General features: G+C 37.0%; 2 long non-coding RNA genes across 2 annotated transcripts in view; one reads left to right on the forward strand and one right to left on the reverse strand.

The window, feature by feature from the left end:
* LOC110405247 overlaps window positions 1–19421 on the reverse strand; it is a 1207595-nt gene that overhangs the window by 87606 nt on the left and 1100568 nt on the right. The gene's annotated exons all lie outside the window — the stretch shown is intronic.
* Window positions 390–17478, forward strand: LOC110405251. Its single transcript, XR_002442770.1, has 3 exons — window positions 390–597; window positions 15947–16019; window positions 17217–17478. It is a non-coding gene; the product is annotated as an uncharacterized LOC110405251 (long non-coding RNA).

Below are 19421 nucleotides of genomic sequence, written 5' to 3' on the forward strand. Positions count from 1 at the left end.
GGAAAAATTCTCACTGTTCTTCAACATAGTCACCATCAGTTGCTGCGCATTTTCACCAGTGATGAACAAGAGCCTGCATGCCACACTCATAAAAATCTGCACCAGTAGAGGGGACCCGCTGTGGCCACTGCTGAATCGCAGCACCCAACACCTCACTGTGCTCACATCCGCTGTTGGGTGTGTCTCCATAAACATTCAGCAAGCACTGAGGAATGTCAATGGGTGCCATTTTTAATGTGTGGAGGAATTCAGTTCCACCCCTTTGCATCACACACGTTTCCGCATCAGGCATCATTGTGTCATAGTACCCCTCTGCTGCCATCTGTCACATGGCAACAAAAATGGAATATTGGTGGGAAGGTTCAGCCTCTACTGCCATCCCACCAGTATTCATTGTGGGCCAAAATAATAAAATAGGAGGCCTTACTTTCAGAGCAGCCCTTGTTCATGAAGTTCTGAAACAGTAATCAGCTTGAGTATCGGTACCATTTACACTCATGACTGATTTTGAAAATGAGCACTCCCTATTACATGAGCCCTGTTACGTGGATGAAACATCTGTTGAGAAGGCTTCCTGCACGGGTATCAACATCAAAGGTCAAGTATTCATGCACAAAACCAAAAATGTTCAGTATTAAATAAAAAGCAAATTCCAAACAAAATAAACAAATAAAGATATTGGGGGATAAAGGAATGTTGGGATTTGGGCTACATTCTCAAATTAACCCTGACTTGGAATCATAAAAGGAGAAAAATCCTATGGATTTTCACCGTTAGGTGACGCCACCATTTTGATAGAGATGTAAATAAACAAAATCCAGCAGACAGTACCAGAATTAGAAAAGCAGAATACCAAATGTTGCTGATGGGTTAATTATGTTTTTTCAAGCTATTCAGATAATTAGATGTACTAAGTTCAGAGCTATTTTTGCAGTGACAATGGACTTGTTTTGTTGTGCCCTATTTAACAAACTGTATGACTTGTTTTCTAAAGCTTGTTTACATTCCTTTACATCCAAACATTATTGATATTCTGTCCTTTGAATTGTAGTGTCATGCCAGCAACACCAGGCAAATAGCTTGAGACAACACAAGACTACTCCTCAGAGCTTCTGCCACAAATCAGAATACAGTAACTCTGCAGGTCTTCTTAACTTTACGAAGGCCAGACTGTGCTAAATAACTGTTGAAATTTTCTAATGTTTATGAACCCTAGACATAATGGCTTCCATTTAGCAAACTACTTTAGAACTTGCGCTAGTTAAGATTATTCAGGAATTCTGTGAAAACTTACAAAACAACAAAGCCATGTTTTGAAATGAATTTGGTTTAATAGACAATTTTACCTTTCAAGAATACTAATTTCAAGTGATTGCAGTCTTTAAAAAATGTTCTATGAATTTGTTTATTGCCATCCCCGATCACGAGTGTATGTGTATAACTTCAGAGTGTGTATATTTGTATAGGGCACTCCAAAAGTAATGCCTCCTATTTATTTCCATGGAAACTACAACAGATATGAAGAGTACAATAACACTGTTTGACAGGACAAATTCTCAGCAACAAAACACTATTTTCCAACATAGTCACCACCAGTAGCTATTCATTCTCACCAGTGACGAACAAGAGCTTGTAAGATGTGCTCATAAAAATCTGCACAAGTGGAGGTAGCCCACTGCTGCTGTCACCATTGCTGGAATGCACCTCCCGCCGCCTCACTGTGCTCACATCCACTCTTTGGTCCCCATAAATGTTCAGCAAGTGTTAAGGAATGTCAATGGGTACCATTTTTTCTCCATGGTGGAATTAAATTTCACAGCTTCCATGTCAGACATCATTTTGTCAGACTGTTCCCCTATTGTTATTTGTTGCACAGCAACAAAATATAACAGAATACTGGTGGAGAGCTTCAACCTCTACCACCACCCCATCAACATCCACCTCTGACACTGTGGGCCAAAATAATAAAATAGGAGCCATTACTTTCAGAGCAGCCCTTGTAACAAATGAACAGACTCAAAATATGAAAGTTAACAGAAAAAAATGCAAAATTATATAATTAAATGCTGCTTCTTTCCTTCTGGGTACCATTACTCACATTGTGCAAATGTATTATGCAAAATAACATTAAAACAGAATCTGCATTTTACCCTTGGGTTCATTCAATATTCAAGAAGAGTTATAGAAAAAGAAGCTAATTTAGGATGAAAATAAAGCATTTAATAATAAGACTTTTTAAAATTGTCATTCAAGAATCAGTACAAACACAGATATGAAAAGAACAATGTCTGTTCTAGTTTAGGACATTTAAATATCTACTTTTCCTACAGAGTGCACATTCCAAGAGACCTGTAAGGACCGTCTTCTTGCTCTGGTTAAAAAAAAAAAAAAAAAAAAAAAAAAACAAAAAGAAAAACAAAACAGCCACCAATAGTTATTATGTTATATAAATATTTTTTAAGGAGAACTCTGTATTATCAGTCAAACGCATTACTGGAACATATATAAGAGCGCAGAAAGTTTTGAATACCAACTTGAATACTTTAGCCTTGTGAGTATTATATTTCCAGTGTTACAATTATGTGGGTTGGAAAGGATTACACAGTGGTGAATCACCTTATGTAGGCAAATTTTTAGATGAATTTCCTTTGTGTATTTTATCTTATAATCCCAAGATATAAAACTACATCAATGCCTCATCTTTTGAAAAAAAAAAAAATTAATCCCTCATGCAAATTAGAAATGACAATTTATTTATTTATTTTTAACATTCAGCCAAAGCAGCTTTGCTGGTTTATTCCTGTAGCTTACAGTTTAGCTGGAGATTCATTTTCTCAGAGGATTCATATTCTCTGACCATAACTGCTTTGCTTCTTTAAGCAGTGCACTCACTACGTACAAAACTAAGATTGCAGGAGTCCATTTCTGTGTTCTTCATTGAAAAATATTGCTCTTCAGGTGGCAATTAAATAAAGTGTGAAACAATATTCGCCTCCTTAAGGGGAAAACCTCAATTCTGTCCTTGCAATACCCTTGAGTCTTGAAGAAAAAACTGAGCTGATGCATACGATAGCTGACATGCTGAGCATGAGATTGTACAGTGGTTTTGGTCAATTTAAGCGAGGATTGCACAGGACAACCCTGCCCTGACTTTGTGTGTCCTTCCCTTGGGCTAGTACTATACTTTTACAAATATGTGGGAATCCAGTTCCTCCTCTCCCACCATCCACCTTCCCTCACTATTAATTTTTTTGCTAGATCCATACCCTTAATTTTCCTTGTACCTGGTCACTAGGTGGTCACTGTACAGAGAAGATAATAAACACAGCTGAAATGCAGAGCAGAGAGAGAACTAAGGATGCCCAGGGCTGGAATGGTCCTGCCAACAGTGAGTTAGCTTTCTCTAAGCTGTGATACATGATATCCTGAAATGAAATTTCAGATGGTCTCCACTTGCTCACAATGCAGCCACGCTTTACGGTTGTCACAGTATGTGATAGTTCTGGAATAAGAGTGGCAGACAACACCAGGGAGACATTTGCAACCATAACGTACCAATCCCCTTAAAAGAAAAAGAGGAATAAAAGAGCTCACGGTACCAAAGCTACGATAGTATAATGCTAGCATGTATTCAGAAAGTTTCCCAAATTATGGAACAAAGATCTATCCTGCTAAACAGAACTTGCGTGTTCAGCTCTCTTTTTTTTTTTTTAGTAGTGTTAACCGTTTTGATTGATCTGTTATTATACGAAACCAGCTCCTTTAGCACAAAACATGGCTCTAAGCCAGTCTACCGGTATTTACACTTTTCCATCTAGAAGAGATTAAATTGCAAACGGCAATTAAGAGTAGTAAACATTTCCAGCGTGTTTTCTCTCTCCACTCTAAAAGAATAAAACTACCACTGACACAGGAGGAATTGAATTTCTCGAGTGCCATTTCATAACATCTTTAAACTCTTCTGGTGGTCAAGATTCTCAATCTGAGACACAGTACTCAAAGTGAATGAGCATCTACCGCCCCATAAACAAGCCACAAAATATTTGTAGTTATTAGAATAGAATTCTTCATCCTCCCCTTGGTATCTGAGTTTTTCACCTCAGATGACCCAATAAAACTCAAAACTTGAAGTAAAAAATAATTCATATCACACAACAGTCTTAATGGATAGCAAGAACATACACATTTGTTCAAAGGTGCTCAAGAAACACTAACAATAGAAAATCAAGTTATCTTTATGCTCTACGTCCCAGTACCTCTAACTAAAATGCATTAAAAGGCAAAAAAAAATCAAGTTTATTAGCCCTACTACAAGTTGCGGTGTGATATTTTCTTTTATAGCATTCTGAATCCTCTACCTTCTGAGAACAATGGACTTCAGAAAAGAATACAAGGAAAAATCACTCTTGCTTTCAAGAACATAATTTCAGAAACCATTCACTGGAAATAGTGTAGAACAGAAAAGAGTTGGGATAAAAGATGAAAATGGCTATTCTATTTGCTTTGTATTGATTGTGCTTTAATCTTCATGTAAAGACTAGATATTTCTAGGTGTGGGGCATGGCAAGTCACTAGAATGAATGAGACCTTAAAAAGATGCAACAGTACTTAAAATTTACTGTTCTTTGTTAAATAGACTGTTGTGTATATACATGTATAGGAGATGCTTAACTGCTCTGCACATCTAATATCAGCAAAAGAAAAGACTAAACTGTTTTAATTGATTGTTTTAATGAGGTAATTTATACATTTCTCAAAATCAAATCCAGATGAATCTTCCATTCATATAAGCATCTAACACGGAATAAACTTGATTAAGTGAATTCTTTGTTCTTAAATTAAACCACTAGACTTCAACTTTTCTTTAATCTGTTTTCTAAATGACCATTGAAAACTTGCTCCCATTCCTTTGTTCTCAGAAGGGGGGAAACTACGTCATATTTCAGATTATTATTTCTCAACACCAAAATGAAGCACTGACCTGAACATCAACACTGAACTCCTTAGGAATGGAGAGGGTAGAGGACTAATACAATTATTCCACTGAGCCAACGTGCTATTTCCATACATTGATTATTAAAAGTCTAAGAAGTGTTCCTACGAGCCTGTCATACTGCTTTTAAGTAAACTTATTTTCTTTTCCTTTCCTCTCTTCTTGCATACTGCAATTAAATAAATGGGACTGACTTAGTGCCACTGCTGAGAACCCTGTAACTGAGTTTGCTGTCTGGTAGAGCTCTTAAGTACCTCCTGAACTTCCAAGTGCAACCCTGTATGCTGAAGCTTTCCTATGTTCATTGTAATACACTTCACTGGGTTCATCTTTGTATGTTAGAAATATATGTGTTTTGTTACATGGTATGTTCAGAAGGGAATCTGAGAAACAATAGAAAAGTGAGCCACTGGATGTCATCACTTTTCATAGTAACAAAGTAAGTTGGGAAAGGTGCATAGGAATGCATTTCCCCAGGAGAATGCATTTAAGGTGCTGAAGACCAATGCAAAGTATTAAATTTTGTGGAACAACATTTCCCTTCAGTTTTGTTTCCATCTTGCAGATTTAGACTCCATTTTATCTGCCAGCATTCATCCAGCAAAATGCCTGCATTTAAGCACACCTGTATACTCATTCCAATAAGATTATTTGTCAGCCAAGAACTTGTTTATGTGTTCTCTGTCATTACAGAAAGAGAGCTCAGCACCTGCTGGACAGAACTCTTTAATTAAGATAGGCAAAAATGGTACCTTGCTAAGAAATTACTGTAACTGGTTAGGAAACAGAAAAATACTTCTCTGAAGTATATATATATACATATATACACATAATATATTAGTTGATGCTGTTTTCTGAGTTTTATGATTCCCATTTTCAGTGAGTGTAAGAGACATTACTACTCTTCTTCTTACTGCATTTCTTCAACAGCACACACCCAAGTTCTCAGTGTCTCTGAGCTCCAGATCAGGAACCAGAGATGACACAGGAAACTCCTGACTATCCCCAGGAGGGTGACAAGTCAGTCTGGCCCACTCTGCTCCCTCTAGGATGTAACTACTGTCAGATGTAAAGGGCCATTCTGGCATTGGGGATTATTAAATGCTGTGTATCTTAATCACTCTTCTTCTATTTAAAGACAATTTTTTTTACTCTGGGGCTTACAGAGAAGTTTTGTAAGTAAAAAACAAAAAAAACACAAACCAACAACTTCCGTTGTTCAACATACAGACAACCTTTTTTGTGTTAGTGAACAGAGCACCCAGACAACAATGAAAAAGTAGACTCTGTGTGTGTTCTTATAATGCATATGTATGAAAGATAGACCCTCTATTTAGTTAGTGCCATCACGTAGGCAGTTTGTGTCTTGTTAACTCCTCAAATATTTAAAAAGTCAAATGCATTCATTCATATTTTTTAAACTTCAAAGTCCTCCTGATAAATCTTATTTTGCGAGAAGAGAGCAGCCTTCTTGGTACTATACAATATAGCAGATACCAAAAGAGATTTAAATATCAAAATCTTTATTTGCTAAAAGTTTGATCCTAAAGACTTTACTCTGGCACAGTCTTTGAAGTTAATATGGAGTTCTACCTGAAGAGGACAGAGATTTAGCATTGACTTCTAGCTTCTTAATTGCTTCTAAAGTACACTGGCAGCTTTTTTGTTGATTTTCATGAAAGCTCTCAAGCACAGAATTAGGATAGTTGCTACTAAAGCTTTGTATGACTGTTCAAAACAGCCGCCATCTGCTAAGAAGTGAAGAGCCAGTTTCTCTTCTGAAGTCACTATCGCAGCCTGTGACAAAAAACTCAGACAAAAAGGAACAGTGATAGTTCTTTCTAACTTTTGTTTTAGTATAGAAAAGAGGAAGGGAAAGCTGTTCAGTCTTAACTAGCTGTATAATTTATGTAGTACAATTTATATGTAGAACTGAGGCCTGCTTTTGTAGACAGAACACTAATCCTTTCACCTCCAGAACAGTTCTTTTGTCTAACACAAGCTCTTAAATAAACAGAATTTGACATTCTGCTCTGCAATTGCAGTTCCTACCAGTAAGCTAATCACCACACATTTTGGAATGATTAGCAGTCATTAGCAAAGAGAGACTCAGTTTTAAGCCATCACAGGCTGTGACATCTCTCATCCTTAGGACCAGTGTTATCAGGAGGAAAGAGTGGAAGTCAGCAGCAATGCCGTGCAATGACAGCATACATTTTTGACCAGATCCACACTATCTGGTAATAGGAATAACGAGTTGTAACTCTTCACTTTCATCATTACACTGACCTTCAATGTCCCACCCACTACCAGGAAGGGAAGGAGTAAATGAAAAGAGAAAATTAGAGTGTTAAAACAATTCCAGTTGCGTACATCCCGTTTAGAAATTTAGATCTGAACTACTGGGTGAGAATGAAAGTATCAGGTCTGACAGCTATAAAGTTAAACACTTTATATATGTATAAACTGTAAAATACCTGTGGAAAGCTTTCACTAAAATCTTAACCACAAGCAGTCTCTGCAAATTTTCAACCGTCTGTCAGCCAAAGGAAACTCAGAATTTTGATAAGCGCTTAGCTTTTTGAAGACATTTACTCCGAAACATCCTCTATTCTATAAGCTATATGCCTTGTTTATCAATGAGTCAGTTCCTGTTAATAAGTCATGCAAAATGATGCAGATTGAAGTCGTGCAAAGGAAATTATCTTTCTTGAAACTACTGTTAGCTGATTTGCCTACTTAACATGTTGTGACAGCTTCAAGATCTTGAAACCGTCTAGAGATATTCACAAACCATTAAGAACTCCAAGAAAAGCTGCATTTGAAATAATAGCAAGTGTCAAAATATCTTGGAAAACGTAAGGCAATAAAATATTAATAACAAAACAGCTGTTTAATGGCAGCCTACCAAACAGCTACAAGATGTTTGTGTTATTTATACAAGAAGGGAGGAATTTAAAAATTATGTCCTATTGTTCTCCAGGATGCTTGTAAGGACACACCAAGATAGTGGGAGGAAAAGAAGAAAAAAAGTCATTTAAACGTAACCAGTGTAGAAACAAAAATGACAACTTCCTCTGCTAAAAAGCCTACTTTGTAGACTGACTCTTGGCAGACTTCAAGAAAATGAGAACAAATACTGCCTTACTCTGATGTTAACATTTTCATTACCTGTCAGGGACTTGTTTGCAAGTTAGTTTGTTTTTGAATATCAAGTACACAACAGCAGCCAGAAAACCCCTCTAGATTGAATGAGTTTAAGTAGATACATACCACCTCCTGCTCTAAGAAACAAAGAAAAAACCCTTTTGGATAGTACACTGGATGGACAGATTACTCTGATTGCTAAGGATCATTAGAAGTATCAGGGAATACACAGGGTGCTGAAAAATGAAATAGCAAAGGAGTCATAAATGCACAAAATAATTTTTGATGGCCTCAAATTTTGAGAACACTGTGGATATGGGAAGTTTTATTATCAAAAATTGGACAGTGACAGGTTGAAGCACTCCAGTCTGGGCCTGCAGTTGTAAAACTTAAAGAGCGTAGTTGCCCTTATGAAAACGGCTGCTTTTCATGCTTTTTACAGTTTGATTTTCTGTACTCTTTAAGGAAAACTTTACTTTAAGCATGCCATTTTCTTAATGAGAAATTGATGAATGATGACATCTGGCAAGAGAAAAAAAGCATATGGTCTAACTAGCTGTTTCTACAGAGGTTAAAATCAGCTTCGCAATTTTCTCTGGTTGCCATTATGATTGACAGATCATCAAATAAATCACTCACTCTTCTCCCCCTCTGTTCTGGTCCTCTGTACCATCAAAGACACTAGGGGGTAAATTTACACTGCAGCGTATGAGGAATTAGACACGCAAGATCCATTAACATAAATGGGATTTTTGCACCTAATTCCCTGCACACCATGCTGAAAAATGTAGCTGTAGGATATAATATTCATGTTTTCTTCTTTATTCTATTTATAATTTTTAATTATTCATTTATAGCATAATTGGTTTCTTTTAAAGAAAATGAAATGTCTAGTAGGTTATCTAAAATATTGTTTAAAGCCACTTGGGCTTGATGCTAAAGATGATAGGCAATATGTATATATACAATCCAAAAGCCCAAAGAAACTACGGTGCAATAGGATTGCTGATCACACATTCAAATTGCTTTCTCTCACAGCTATTATCTATACTTTTCTTGAGTCCCAACTATCTTATCCCCACCTTTTCCAAAAAGTAATCAAAATGGACATTGTTAAATGAAAGTTGTTTTAAACTCATTGAGTCACCTAAACTGGAAAAAAAAAATAAAAAATCAGAGCTACTATGAGTCAATTAAAAATACAAAGTTGCTGTTTTCAGGGCTTTTTCTTTCCTGATCCCACAGCAGTCCCCCAAACCAATGGATTAAAACAGTTTTGGTGAATGACACTTGAATGCAGTCATTCCCATTCCTTTGCTTCTGTTGACAAATTCTCAAACTGACTTGAATCCTCATTTCAATCTGCAACAATTTTAAGTCATTTTCATAGATGTTCAAATAATCAGCCAGAATTGATCTATTTTCTTTTTTTTCCAGGGTCTTAATGTCTGAACTGAAAAAATAATAATGTGATTGACATTAAAATACAGAAGTTCATGTTCAGGACAATTTTTTATCCTGCAGTGTTTCCAGTTACAAATATAGTACATTTCAATAAGCAGGCAACTGCCTTCTTCCCATTTGTACCTTAGACTGGCAGAAGTACCAGAAAGAGCTGAGAATGCTGTTCATCTACATTAAATCTGTAAGCTTTGACCAAAGCAAATTCTGTATCAGATGTAGAAATGGACAATGAGGAAAGTAAAACAGATATACATTTTGTTGAAAGTGATTGAGAGACTTTGACAGGCAAAAAATGGAAGAGCCCAAAATAGCTGCTAGCTCACAGATCTGAGCAAGAAATGCCTTTTTGAAAGTGGTAAGAAAGAAAGAGGAGGAGCGCTGAAAGAATAAATGCCTCAGTCATTTGTGCTAAGACAGATATTGCAAGAAAATGCCACTGAGACATAACCAGAGATACAGAAAAACACTAGGTGGGAGAAGAAAAGTCAGAACAGGAGTGTTAATGTTTCAACATATTCAACGCATTAAAATTTCAAAGATACAGACTAAAACCGTAAGATACCATTAGGACTGATTTCTAGTGTTCAGTGCCATGATTTCTTCTATACTGCCAAAATTCACATTAAAAAAAAAAATAATCATAGTCTGGACAAAGCCTGTTCATAAAAGAACAGTACAAAACCAAAGGTTATTTTCCTATCTTGCTAACTTCTGATTAAACCTGATGAACAGTGCCTCTATTCTTTATAGTACTATTTTATATATAATAATCTTATCTTGAGCAAGACTTCTAGCAAGCAGCAGCCATCTCCGGAACTATTTCTATACAACATTCTGCTTAGTACTTAATCTAACAGCTTTATGCATCACTTTAGAAAACGACGGTCAAACCTATGTCCATGCTTACTGTATGATACATTTACAAGAGTTTATGTAATAGGGCTTTTCATTCTTTCCTTTTCCTACATTTTTGTTTCTTTTTACTTTTCACAAGCATTGATTGAGAAAGTGCAATCTCTTCAATTTTCAAATTGCAAAACACAGCAAGTGTGTTTGCTTCTGTAGATATCTTCAAGTTATATAGAATTTTTATTTCTCTTGCTGCATCAAAATACAATGGGAGAAACACTTCCTCTTCATATTAACGCTCTTTCAAATTTTAAGATATAGTTCATGTCTACAGCATCACAAATGGTCCCCTTGTTCTCACATAACCAATTATCCAAATGTTACTACTACCTTAATTTCTGATGTATGCATACTTGCTAATCAGTTGGTCCTGAAACTGTTGAGTTGGAGCTTGTTTGGATAGCTTCCAAAATGGGCAGTCATATTCATCATCATTTCTCCGTTTTATTAATTTACACTTCCCTATAATCAAGAATACTTCAACTTATGGCTCCATTTCTACTGTTTCCAGAGCTTCTATGCTGTTTTGACCTACTTAACAGCTTATGAGACTCCAACTGAAGCTGAACTCCCTTTGAAAATACTTTCCCTTTACTATTGCTAGATTATAATGAGTATAATTAATAATGCTAGGCAACTCAAATGTTGTGTCAAACAAGTGGCATGAGAAACACAGTCCAACAGACATGGGTTGATTTCTATTAAAGTCATGTCAAAATACCTACCAAGTTACCAGAGACAATGCCAAAAGAGATTAAATCTTGTGAGAAGCATAGACAAATCTGTGCTACTTTCATGAGATTGCTGATAAAGGATTACATAAATATTTTGTCTCTGATAGGTAACCATGAACCCTGCTGCACTTAACTGTCAACCTCTTTATCAGGAGATAAGAAACACTCATACTTCCCAGATTTTTTTCTTTGAAATTCAAGGGCTTGCTTCCATTGCCTGGTGGGCTGAAGAATTCAGTTTCCAGTCAATGTCACAAGGTACATGTTTGCACAGAAGAAGAATGGTCATTCATTTAATTGTTACGTGTATATGTAAAATGTATACGCACGTGTATAATCTAAATTGCCTCTATTGCAAGTTTTTCTCGTTTTGTTCAGTAGAAAAAGTCCTCAGGCACTGTCTGTGTAAAGTATTTAAGCAGTACAATGCCATTTTTAAAAACAAACAATGTGGCCTTTAGCATCTTGGTCATGCAACAGAACCATCCAATCCCTTGTTGCAACACAGGTGAGCAGATAAAAAATATGCCTGTTGAAATGTCTACAAAAGCCTGCTATTTCCCTTAGTGCTCCTTGAGCATTTGTTATTTATACATGATTCTAGCTCCCTTATCATTAATCTTGCACTTCTCTTGGCAGATAATAATCAGACTTATCAGTAACGCAGTATCTTGAGTTTATTATTTCACGCACTTGAAGGAGTCTCCTATGTTCAAAACTGAGATGACTTTTTACATGATGCTTATGGTAATACTAACCACTTTCGCAGTCATATTTCAGGTTAGCAACCAACTTGTTTTCCCATCATAACCTCAAGGTCTCTGAATACTGTTTCTTCAAACTAAATTCCTCTCAATTGTATAAATTTTCATTTTCCACGGTGATCTTTCCTACTTATTAAATTGTAGTAATAAAATCTATTGATGACAAATGGCAATACTATTGATGACAAGGCAATACTCTTTAAATTGCTGAACAATTGCTAAAGATCCTAAAAACCATTTCATGAACTTCTCTGTAATATTTCCTTCTCTTTTTCATAGGCACATTTTTACTAGGCTGCTTATGAAGTTTCATACATTTAAAACCAAATTTTATTCAAATGAATTACAGCCAATGCTCTAATTAGAGCTAACCGCGAGGTACAAGCAGAATTATTTATTTTCATTACTATGACGTATTGAATAATATTCCCTCACTGGTCAACAGAATCCTGTCTCCATCATTTGCTTTACACACTATAGCTTCCCTATTTCATAAGAAAATTACTCCATGGGAGGGAAAAAAAAAAGAGAGAGAAACTAGTTGCCAATAACATGACTATTACTGACTTCACAATACCACATACCAGTGTTTTTTTAGTGGTTTTAAAGTAATACCAATAAATATAAATTTCCTATCTAATGAGTAAATTTTAAGACCACAAATTACCAAGAGACATGAAATTAATTGTACCTCATTATAGGAAAGTTACTCAGTCATACAGATATTCTGGAAAATATCAGTAGTTCTCATTTTACTAAGGGTGACTCCTTGATTTTGATAAATAGTACCTGATTTTCCACCAGAACTAATGTAATATTTTACATACCCAGACATAAATGCTCAATCTCTTTAGCAAGTACCATATTTATAGGATAATTATTTATAATAATTTACTGGCTTATGAATTTTAACGTATTTATTTCCTGCAAATTGTGTATGTGGAGAAAAACCATTAGAGGAAACCTGACTAATGAATGCAGGTATCTCCCCCCACTCCAGGGACAGTGACCATGTTGAGAACATTTAGTCTCTCGTATCCACAGCGTGGTTGCATATAATCCAAAACTGCAGTGCTTGCACAAAAAGGGAACATTTTAGGGCAATCAAGTTCCTCAAAGATGGTCCCAACTACTGAAGTAACGTTTGCAGACTTTAATTACTATGACAGTTTTCAGGAAAACCGTTAAAGAAACCTACAAAGAAATTAAAAGGATTCCACAAAAGCAGATTCTCTTTCGGTGGTTTGATGTTACATACCAGCAAAAAATACACAGAAGGAGTTTCACATGCAGCTGTGAACGGAAAATTAGGCAGCCTAAAATGGGAAGACTTTGTATGGGCCTTTTGAATACTTAAGAACGCTAAAGGACAACCAAGCAAACAAACACAAGCAGTAATAAATATCATTAAAGTTGGTTATTTAACTTTGATGGCTTACTTAAAAAAAAAAAACAAAAAAAAAAACCATTTTAATGGATTCTTTCTACATCAATAAATAGATTGGTTTTTTTTGCATGAATGTGCTTCAAAAGTCAAATGTAGTTGTGTTCTGACAATTTATAATAAACAGTTTCTCTTCAGCTCCTTGAAAATGCTATCTGTATCCTAGAATTGAAGATATATTTTAAAAACAAACAGCCCAGATATTAAGAGAAGTAACCCAGTGCATTTTTGCAAGGGTGAAAAAAAAGAGAAAAACAAAACCCAGAAAACTTTCATGAGACATTGAAGTAACAGAGAAGAAAGTACAGAAAGGATCTAAAATCATGCTAGATAAAGAAGCAGACCTGCCCATTTCTGTTCATCCTGTTAAGAGACAAACAAAACCAGCAGGTCAGAATCTGCTTCCCATCTCATTTAACATTATTAGAAGTTCACCAAGTTGACTTTTTTTGTTTTTTAGATTAGTTTAACTTCTATATGTCAGTTGTGCAAGCTAAATCTTCATTTTTTTCTCTGTTGTCATGGTTGTGAAAGTAAAATAGGACGTATGAACAGAAGTCTCAAACAGCAAAATAGATATGAAACTAAAATACATGAATCTTCATTTCAAGCCAATCATAATTTATAGATGTTTGTGTGCTACTTGAGTACATAGGATTATCTGTGCTATTACAGTATCTGATTTTTTCTCACTAAAGCCGGTGCTAACAACATAGGAAAGAAGGAAACATTGTGACCTAAAATATATGGCCAGTAGTGAGTAGTCCCTGGCCTTTCCAACTTGGATAAGGAATGGACAAAACATCTTGTGAGATTTAAAGGAAGCTGAGAACTAGCAGGTGGCAAGAATAAATGAAGCATCAACGATAAAGACAAAAGTCAGGGGCAAATATATAAAAATTACTTTGTACAAGTGAGGACAGCAGTAATGTCACATCTGTCATTTCTTTAGAGACTCTGAATAATAATTTCATTTTGGACTGAGACCAAAATGAGCCTTATGAGACTGTAATTTCCCTTGAGTAAAAAAGCTTCTTCAAATACAATGATAGCCTAAAAATTACTGGAGTAGGAAACAATAACATTACTTGGTCACTCAGAAGAACTGCACCACAGCTGACTCACGGCTATGAAAGATTCCTCCTTGCCAGAATTCCCACAAGATGACGTAGGCAGTGCAAGAAAGAACGAACGAGGCTCAGCAAAGAGAGATTCAAAGTCATCAGAAAAGGAAGACTGGAGAAGTTACTTTATGAGTTCAGCTATGTACAGACAGGTTAAAAAGATATTTGCTGTGGTAGTGACTTTTAGCCTGTCAATAGTTTAGGTACGTGCATTCCCCCTCTGCATGGCACATTGTTCACTATATACGGCAGCCTGCACAGGAAGGGAAAAATGTAATCTGGTGTAAGATTCCCATGTGACTACGTGGTATTCAACCACGACTAATCATGGCCACAAGGGATGGTAACATAAATAAAAAGCCTCTGTTATTAAACCCTAACTTCAAAGTCATAACACTACCCATGCAGTAGCAGTACAATTCATAAATCAGGGGAAAGCATTTGACATTCATTTGTTAAATAACCTGTTTCTGAAATGGAACAATGGGTCAAGATAAGTCAATTACTATTTACACATTTATCCAGCTTGAAGACTGCTGTAGTCATAGGTAAAGCACTCACTTGTGTAGGAAAGAAGGCTGCTGAGAGCTGAAAACGAACCCAATAATTTGGAGCAGTCATCTACATTCTTGGCTTTGCTCTGTGCCATCCTCCATCCCGGCCATCCAATCTCTCCAATCTCCTCCCCAGCACAAGGGAGCTATAGCAAGGGCAGCAGGCAGCAGGTTGTTTTAACTGTACTGTGCAAAACAGAGTATTGCTGAGCTTACTGTCTCCATAGCAAGAGCCGCAGAGGCTGAGAAGAGTTTGGAATTTTGTTGTAACTGTTAACGTTCTACCCTGGAGTTGTAACAAGCTGTCTCTGGAGAAGGGCAAATCCCCATGCACAGGGCAGAAAAGCAAAGAGAGAAGGAAGAAGTTCTTTGTTTCATCTTTCATTTGTAATGGTGTGTGTTTTGAGTAGGGGACTGTAAAATGAAAGACAAATTAAGAGGCAAAAACTGAAAATGAAGAGAACAACAACAGGAAAAGACAAAAAGCAACGACAGCAAGATGCGATAGAAAACATGGAATGAAATACTTGCGGTAGCAAGGAAGTAACAGGATAAGTAAGTTACTCATCAGTGACTGCTTCGGTTTACTCAATGCACCCAGACTGGAACATAAAATGATTAACAGCCAATGGAGTAGGGAATATTTTAAACCATTTATCATTGTGTGAAGTAAGTTCAAGTCCATATGAAAAGAAAAATCAAACTTACTGGCATTTAAAGTGAGACAAGGTTAGATTATTTTAAATTAAATTTTAAATGCAGGAGAAATTTATGATTTGTTGTACAGCTGCTGACATTTTTGTTTTTCTCCAGACTCCTGGAGAGACTGGAAGGCTTGAACTCAAAGAAGAGGAGGACAGGAATCAAATTCCTGCTGATGAGATGTGTAAGTAAAACCATTCAACCTCCTGCATCCCATGGTTCTGATCCCAACCTTAGCCTTTAAATCATTGACAATAAAGAGAAGGTAGGAAACAGAGAGAAAAATCATACAGGTACGTAGCAAAGCAGTTTTCTAGAGAAACTAAAAACTCCTCATTAATATTAAAGAGCAAAGTTCAGTCACCCTGTAGCTCATTTGCATCACCAGTTACCCTGTGCAGTCCTTTATATCAGTGCAAAGTTAATCTTAAATAACTGAATCATCTTTTTCCTTTGGATGTGTTTTATACTTGCTTTGCATCAATGCATGATTGAACAGTCACAGAGGGAAACAGTCAAGGCACTGGTCTCTGCATGCAAAGAGGTCTGGTAGTTTAAAATAACAGTTTAATTTGAATTGTAATAAGGTTAAGAGTGGGATTCTGAACAGTTCACGACAAGCAACTCCATGGGTCATTACAGCTATGATCATTTGAACTTCAGTTCAGGGTGATTTTATTCTAATGATTCAAATTTCATTTTTCTTCAGCATCTAAATGCTTCTTCAAGCCAAAGCGCTGCTCTCAAACATGCTTCTAGCACCAGGGTTGAGGCTCTGAAACATTACCTCAAGATAACTGCAGACAACTCACGGGGATGGCTTGAAGCATTACTTTGTGAATAGATGAGCAAATCTATTTAACAAATAATCAAAGGACAATACAAATAGGCACACGAGCACAACTATCAAAGAATTTGAAAGATAACTGTTCTGCGACCTTCTGCTACTGAGATGGAGACTAAATCTTAGTTGTAACTGCAGATAAAGTTTGATTCTTGTGCTGATGCTTCTTTCCTTTACTTATCCCAAAGAACCACCACAAAGATCTTGTTCCATAGCCCACAGTTTTGCAATCAGTCTTTGGAATTATAACACCCACGGAATGCAAGGAGATCAGATACCATCAAAAATTTCATAAAAACTAATGATTAAAGTAGTTCTTTACACAGGTATTACATCCGAAGCTGAAAGCTCATTTATTCTTCTTTTCCCCTAATTGGTACATCCTAAACTGGAAGGACTGCTTAGGGCAAGCTCTGTTTCAGGCACTGACCCCATCTCAAATGCTAGCAATCCCTGTTAATCACAGAGTGCATTGCTGATTTGTTTACTAGCAAAAGTGCCACTTGTCAAACTGCTTGCATTACTGTTGTTTACAAGCTGCAGATGTAAATCGTGATATAACCACACCGAGATGACAGCATAAGAATGTCCAAGCTCCTCCGAGGAGACAAGATGACAGAATGGAACAGACCTACTCAACTGTTAATTCACTGACATCGAACATAGTTTGCCAATTTTTTTCAGTTTTAAATAAAATACGTATCGTTGATCTATATATATAATTGATGGATATTGTGTGGAGAACGCACCCTGCATCAGAGAAGGCCACAGAATAAAAACTGTCAAAGAAACAATAAAGCATGAAGGCATCTGGAGATGAAATTTTGTCCTGTTCCATGACTTCATGCAAGTCCACCACGCTCTTTGGCAGGGATAGAAGGCATTGCTATTCTAACAGAGTCACATTTTCTCTTCTGCTATTCTTCATGAACGAAAAACAAAACGAAACAAGCCAACTTCCTTTAACTGCAAGCAGATTGGCCAATTCTCTCAAATTAGCATGTTATGAACCTTTCAATAATTTGCAAGACCAAAGACTCCTAGCTAGCTTCAAACACACAACTACTGCCTATCCAGCAACTAAATACTCACATCAACAGAAAACATGGTCATGATGTAATACCACCAGTATATTTTATTTCCCTCAGTCCTCTTAAACGTTACTGTTGGAATCAGGCTTAAGTTGAATGCATACACTACAGGCAGGCTGGCTTGTTAACCACTTCAAAACAAACAAACAAAACCCAACCTCAATAGGTTTTACCATGAAGAACAGGAAGGATTTATTAAAAAAAATAAATAATATAACAAGGAGTTTCACATGCTTGCATTCCTGTGGAGGTTGTACCTCCATGGCTGGTGGCTTAGGCTTTAGTGCAACAGCTGCAGGGAGGGCAGCAGGGCACTGCTCCTGCAGGGTCTGCATACCACACTCCTGGTGCAGCCTAGGAACAGAGAGCTGGTGAAGCACATGCAGTAGCAGGTTAAAGGAAACAAGCTAGCCAGTTCACAGATGTGAAATCTAACTGGACTACTGTTCAAAAATATTAATTAGGTTCATGTTTTCTAGGACAGAATTCAATACATTCTCATATTGAAATTCCATCCCCAGCTACCTTAGGAAGGATGAGATGTTTAAAAGAACTAGAAAGGAGCAGGCAGGCTTGAGAATTCACCACAGTAAGCGCAAAAGGATCAAGGTAAACCCAAAACACAGTGAGTGTTGAACAGGTTTTCGTTGATCTTTTTTTTTTTTTTTTTTTTTTTACTTTAATTATTACTAAATGGCTTTAAGTGCTCAGCAAGTTCACATGGATGTCAGTGATTTGCTTTCTTAGCACGTGCACAAAGCACAAGATGCTATGGCATGCGCGTTATATTTGGACCTATTAAGACTTTGTGCACATTCTCACAGGACACATAGACAGAGAACAAGCAGCCGAGTCAAATGGTGCAGCTGGTTATTTTCTGCTTAAGACAAACACCAAGACCACTAACATAATAGCAGAGATGCAGTAAATAATGCTGTCTGGAGATTCAGATATTCACTACTGTAACTGCCTGTCCCAGACCAGTTAAAAGTCAAACAGAAGTACTACTTCTCTCAGCTTTCTGGTATTGTTAAGATCATTAACACAGGTGGCCAAGAAGGCCAATGGCATCCTGGCTTGTATCAGAAATAGTGTTGCCAGTAGGAGTAGGGAAGTCATTGTCCCTCTGCCCTCAGCCCTGGTGAGGCCGCACCTTGAGTGCTGTGTCCAGTTTTGGGCCCCTCACTGCAAGAAAGACATTGAGGCCCTGGAGCGTGTTCAACGGTTTATGGGCGTTCGGCCTGGTTCCATGACGAATGGGACAGGGGACTCACGGACCCATGCCGCGGGAAAGGGAAAAGGGAAAAAAAAGGGTAGGGAGATGGGCCTGAGAGCAAAACAGCGGCAACAATCTGAGGAGAAACAAATTAATTTACTAAATAAGATATCGGAATGCAAAACAACACACTATAATACAATATAATTACAATTTAAGCTCATAAAGGGCGACAAAGCAGGTGAGGGGTCTGGAGCACAGGCCTTATGAGAAGCAGCTGAGGGAGCTGGGATTGTTCAGTCTGGAGAAGAGGAGGCTCAGGGGAGACCTTATCCCTCTCTATAACTACCTGAAGGGAGGTTGTAGTGAGCTGGGGGTCGGCCTCTTCTCTCTTGTAACTAGTGACAGGACGAGGGGAAATGGCCTGAAGTTGTG

This window comes from Numida meleagris, chromosome 12, assembly GCF_002078875.1.
Source record: "Numida meleagris isolate 19003 breed g44 Domestic line chromosome 12, NumMel1.0, whole genome shotgun sequence".
In the NCBI taxonomy this organism is placed as follows: Eukaryota; Metazoa; Chordata; class Aves; order Galliformes; family Numididae; genus Numida; species Numida meleagris.